This window comes from Azolla caroliniana, unplaced genomic scaffold, assembly GCF_043228905.1.
Source record: "Azolla caroliniana isolate FFs.n. ecotype wild unplaced genomic scaffold, voAzoCaro1.0.p SCAF_80, whole genome shotgun sequence".
NCBI classification, from domain to species: domain Eukaryota; kingdom Viridiplantae; phylum Streptophyta; class Polypodiopsida; order Salviniales; family Salviniaceae; genus Azolla; species Azolla caroliniana.
In genome coordinates, this window is record NW_028230515.1 from 95725 (window position 1) to 101724 (window position 6000).

The following is a 6000-nucleotide window of genomic DNA, read 5'->3' on the forward strand; positions in this document are numbered from 1 at the left end:
CCCGGTCGCAGTCAAGAGGAAGGCCCACATGCTTCCACTGTGGAAAGCCGGGGCACTTCCGAAAGAATTGTCGGCATTACCGAAAAGACAACGGAGCCGACGACACCGATTCGAAGAAGTCTTCCGAACGGAACGGTGCTTACCGGGGAGCCACGGACCGGAATGGTTCGGATCGGAGATCATGCTCATCACCGAAGAAGGTGAACTAAACATTGCCGGCGATGAGACTACCTGGGTGGTCGATTCCGGAGTGTCGTTCCACCTGACCCCGGAAAGAAGATACTTCTCATCCTACACAGCCGGTGAGCATGGCTGTGTTCGGATGGGAAATGAAGGTACGTGCCGGATTGCCGGCATAGGAGACGTGTGGTTGACAACCTCGACCGGATGCAAAATGTTGCTGAAGGATGTCCGACACGTTCCGGAGGTTCGATTGAACCTGATTTCGGCCGGGAGGCTAGACGATGAAGGCTACACAGGTAGCATCCGGAATTGCGTAATGAAGTTCAGCAAGGGGAACCTGATAGTGGCTCGGGCCCGGAAAGTCAACACACTGTACCTTATGAATGCCCGGTTGTGTCCGGAGGAGTTGAACGTGGCAGCCGACACTGCCGGTGAGCTGTGGCACAAGAGACTGTGCCACATGAGTGAGAAGGGGATGAAGAGGCTTGCAGAAGACAACCTTATTCCAGTGAAGCATGTGCACCTGGAGAAGTGCACCAATTGCCTGACCGGTAAGCAGAACCGAACCTCCTTCCACTCAAGGCCACCGACGAGACGTAGCGCACCATTGGAGTTGGTGCACACTGACGTGTGTCAAGTAGAAACGAAGTCACATGGCGGAGCCCAGTACTTCGTGACATTCATTGATGACCACAGCCGGAAGCTGTGGACGGCACCGTTAAAGACAAAGGACCAAGTGTTGGGCGTCTTCAAAGAACTCCACGCGAGAGTGGAAAGGGAATCCGGCAAGAAGCTGAAAGCGATACGAGCGGATAACGGAGGGGAATACCGAGGGCAGTTCGAGGGGTATTGTCACTCGAAGGGAATCCGGCTCGAGTTTACTGTGCCGAAGACGCCGGAACTGAACGGGCTGGCCGAGAGGATGAACCGGACCATAATGGAGAGGGTCCGGAGTATGCTGGCGCATGCGAAATTACCCAAGGGGTTTTGGGCTGAGGCAATGTCGACGGCGACATACGTGATAAACAGATCACCCTCAGTACCTTTGGACGGAGACACGCCGCAGAGAGTGTGGACCGGTAGGGAAGTATCCTACCGGCATCTGAAGGTGTTCGGGTGTCTCGCATATGTGCATGTGGCAAAGGACCGGAGAGGAAAGCTAGATCCAAAGACCCGGCCATGCATATTCCTCGGTTACGGCGATGACGAGTTCGGCTACCGAGTATGGGACCCGGTCGACAAAAAGATATTCCGGAGTCGTGATATCATCTTCATGGAGGACAAGACACTCGCCGACTGGGAGTCGGAGAAGAAGATGAAGAGCTCCAAGTCGACCGGTGAGGATCAACTCTACGAGGAGCAGTCCCGACCGGCAAGGGACCGGTTAGCACTCGAGGATCCGGCCGAAGACGGTGAAGAAACAGAACCGGCCGAGGAAGATGAAACTGATACCGGAACCGGCCCCGATCCCGAAATGGATTCGGATGAAGAGGAAACGGAGGAGCCGGTTACCGAAGCTCCGGAACGGAGATATCCTCTAAGAGAGAGAAGGGCCCCCCGGAGATTTCTGGAACCAGAGCACGTGCTGCTAACCGACGAGGGGGAGCCGGAGAGTTTTGAAGAAGCAAAGCTTGACACCCATAGCCGCAGGTGGTTAAGTGCCATGCAGGAGGAGATGGATTCCCTGCATGAGAACCACACATATGAACTTGTGGAGTTGCCGAAAGGAAAGCGGGCACTTCGAAACAAGTGGGTGTTCAAGCTGAAACCGGGAGATGCCGGAAACCCCCCGAGATACAAAGCCAGGATCGTGGTGAAGGGGTTCCAGCAGAAGAAGGGCGTCGACTTCGACGAGATTTTTGCCCCGGTAGTGAAGATGACCTCCATCCGGACGGTGCTGAGCATAGCGGCAAGCATGAACCTCGAGGTAGAACAGATGGACGTGAAGACGGCATTCCTTCACGGTGACCTCGAAGAAGAGATCTACATGCAGCAACCGAAGGATTCGAGAAGAAAGGGAAGGAGCACCTGGTATGCCGGTTGAAGAAGAGCCTTTACGGACTGAAGCAGGCTCCCCGGCAATGGTACCGGAAGTTCGACTCTTTCATGACCGACGAAGGGTACCACAAAACGCAGTCCGATCACTGCGTGTTTGTGAAGAAGTTCGAAGGAGGAGACTTTCTAATACTCCTCCTGTACGTGGACGACATGTTGATCGTCGGACGGGACCAGGTCAAGATACGGATGCTGAAGAAAGCGCTTCACCGAACCTTCTCAATGAAGGACCTGGGTCCGGCGAGGCAAATACTAGGGATGCACATCATCCGGGACCGGAAGAAGAAGCAGTTGTGGCTGTCACAAGAGAAGTACGTGACAAAGGTGCTTCACCGGTTCAACATGTCGGAAGCAAGACCGGTCGGGTCAACCCTCCCGGCAAACTGCAAGTTGTCCAGCAAGCAAAGCCCCAAGACAAAGGCTGAGAAGGAGGACATGATGAAAGTACCATATGCCTCTGCCGTCGGAAGCTTGATGTACGCAATGGTGTGTACAAGACCGGACATAGGATATGCAGTCGGAGTGGTGAGCCGGTACATGAGCAATCCCGGCAAAGAGCACTGGAACGCGGCCAAGTGGATACTCCGATACCTGAAGGGCACGGCAAACGTGTGCCTCCGATTCGGCTCCGGTAAGCCCGAACTCGACGGCTTTACCGATTCGGATATGTCGGCTGATGCAGATACCAGCCGGTCCACATCAGGGTATGTGATGACGTATGCAGGGGGAGCTGTTTCGTGGCAGTCGAGGCTGCAGAAGACGGTTGCATTGTCAACCACGGAGGCAGAGTACATGGCAGCTGTTGAAGCCGGCAAGGAAATGATATGGATGAAGGACTTCATTAGAGAGCTCGGTATCCGGCAAGAGGAGTACCGACTCTACTGCGACAGTCAGAGTGCCATCCACCTTACGAAGAACGCGGCCTATTGTCATGAAGACATACATCTTGGCTTATCATGACATTCATCTTGGCGAACCAGGAATCGAACCCGTAACCTCTTGGTTTACATATTGTACTTTAACCATTGTAATAACATATGTGAGATGTAATCATAATAATTATATGTTTAGTTATTACGAGATATTTAGAACATTCTAGATTATTCTAGAATGTTCTTGAATATTTCATGATTATATTTATTATTATTATTATTCATAAATATCTAAAATATTCTAGAACATTCTAGAATACTCCATAAGGGCCTATAAATAAGAGTCCATACACTCATCACAACTCATTCGGTTCAACACCAGTCTTTAGCCCTTAGCCTACTCCTTGTAATCTTCTTTCTCATAATATAATCGCATTCCCATTTCTTATCTCTCACTTATACTTTTCTCTCTCTCGCACTCTCTCCCTCTTTCACTCTCTTTCTATCACTATCGCTATCTCTACCGCTCTCGCCATCTCTATCGTTATCGTTATCTCTATCGCCATCGCTCTCTCTCTGCTTCCTACTCAAAATGACCATAGCGAGTGCGGAACGCCGTCTTCCATTCATCCCCAGGACGAATTCGAACAAGGTTGTAGGCACCTCGAAGATCTAACTTCGTGAAATACTTTGCTTCACTGAGGCGTTCTAGAAGGCTTGAGATCAATGGGAGAGCATATCGGTTTCTAACGGTCACTTTATTCAAGCCTCGATAATCCACGACCATACGAAGCGTACCATCTTTCTTCTTAACGAAAAAGATGGGTGCACCAGCAGGAGATTTTGAATGTTGGATAAAACCATTTGCCAAGTTCTCATTGATATATTCTCGAAGAACCTCTAACTCCGTGGGCGAAAGATTATAAATTGGTCCCCATGGAGGCTCTTTTCCTGGCTGCAAATCAATTGGGCAATCATATGGTCGATGCTCTGGTAGTCTATTAGCCTTCACCTTATCGAACACATCGGAGAATTCTATGTACTTCTTTGGTAGTTGGACCCCCAATTCTTGTGAGCTAGATGAGGGAGTTGCTAAAACCGCAAATACCATCATGTCTTCCTTTCTTCCATCCTCTCGTAATTGATGTATAGAGATTGTTGAAATTGTGGGGGATCCTAGATCCTTAGTTGGAGCTTCAAGAGACTTGGATTGTACGGTGACCTCTTCAATAGTTCTTTTTCTCCAATCAATGGTTGGGTTATGTAACTCAAACCAAGGAAGACCAAGAACTAGAGAGTGCTCCGGACTACTAATGATGTTAAATGAGATGACACTAGCCAAATTACCTAGGACTACACGAATTGGTTCAGACTCTTCGACTATATCTCCTGATGCTATAGGGCGACCATCGATGACTCCTACAGCTACTGGGTTTGGGAGTTTTTTCAAGATGATGTTTTGAGTCAATGCAAACTCGCGATCCATGAAACAAGAATTGGCTCCGGAATCTAGGAGGGCAGAGGCTAGGGCGCGATGACCTGTAGATGTGCTAAGCTCGACTTGTGCAGAAAAAACTCTACTAACTTGATTTGATGAAATGGAACCACAACTAGGTACTGACTCTACATAACTAGGATGGTCCAACCAAATGGCTCCTATTTTGGCCGGACTTATTCGTTTAACACATCCTCTAATTGGCTCAAGACATCAAATCTATTCTCATGGCATGGGCTAGTAGGCTTAGTACTTAAGTTATTAGAAGTGATAGTAGAACTTGATGTAGGGTTGTCATGTGCACTTACTTGGTAAACTTGACGCCTGGGTTTATGTGGACAATTCACAGCTATATGTCCTGGACCACCACAGTAGAGGCATAGGCGATGCGCCCGACGTCGTTGTTTCTCAGCATCTGATAAGGGCCCGCGACGTTGTGTCGACTCTATTTCCATCGGAGTGGGACCATCCCTCGTAACAGGTCTAGAACCTTGGTGGCGGTGTGGCGACTATAGAAGCGTATGTCTGTTCCGGTTTGGCGGATGTAACATTTGTTGACGTTCAGAACGTCGCTCAAATAGGCGATTATCACATCGCACAGCTCGGCTAATAGCTTCAGTAAGAGACTTTGGATCTTCATGGAAAGTAAGAAGAAGATCTTTGACATCGTTACGCAAACCCTGACGGAATTGATCCATTAAGGCTGCCTCATCCCAAGGGATGTCGCATGCCAAGAGACGGAAATCTGCGGCATAAGCTGAAGCGGGACGATCTCCTTGTCGGAGTCTTCGAATCTTGTTTATTGCAGTCCTAGTGCTATCCGTATCTCCAAAACTAGCTTGAAACTCCTTAACGAATGCCTCGAAATCCTCCAGTAATGGTGATTTTCTTCTCAAGAAGTGGTGCAAACCATGCTAACGCTGTACCGCTTAGCAAGGTTCCTATTAATCCCACACGGGCAAGCATCAGTATGGATACCGATTGGGATGTAACCTGAATCACCAAACCGAACTTGATTCAGGAAACCTCGAAAGAGAGATCTGGTACCATCAAAACTTGGCAGGGAGGCTAATCTTTGGTTCCCTTGGGGAGTTTTGAACCCCCGCCGCTTTGTTCTCATAATGCTAATATAGTAGCCTCAAGTTGATGAACCCGTTGTGATAACTCCTCATATTGATGAGCTTTCTCAGTACTGACTTGTTGAAGATCCCCGAGTAGCCTTTGATTTTCTTGCTCTAATGCCACAAACTTAGTGGTGAGCATATCGAGCTCCGAAAGGACACGCATATACTCTTGCTTGCTGACCGACTCCATAACCGCGGGGGAAAAAGAAAGAAGGATAAAGAAGAAAGCTTGCTAGGGTTATGTGGAGAAAGGGAAAAGAAATATTCGGTT